The following is a 220-nucleotide window of genomic DNA, read 5'->3' as shown; positions in this document are numbered from 1 at the left end:
TGTTTTAACCAATTATCCGGCGGCCAAGCTGGCTCTTAAAATCACCCCGAGCAAAGTGATTTTTATTCGCTCAACATTGCCTTTTTTCCATCATGTTGCAAGTAGTACAATTGCATGAAAATTTTCACGGATTTTCCGGCAGCTCTGGTGTTCAAAGAAATTTTATGAATGTTGCAATTGGCTTAAGGAAGACTTTCTAATTGCAGTGTTACCTTGCATT

Source organism: Penaeus monodon, chromosome 15, assembly GCF_015228065.2.
Source record: "Penaeus monodon isolate SGIC_2016 chromosome 15, NSTDA_Pmon_1, whole genome shotgun sequence".
Classification (NCBI taxonomy): domain Eukaryota; kingdom Metazoa; phylum Arthropoda; class Malacostraca; order Decapoda; family Penaeidae; genus Penaeus; species Penaeus monodon.
The sequence above is the reverse complement of the archived record's forward strand: the minus strand, read 5'-3'. Positions refer to the sequence as shown.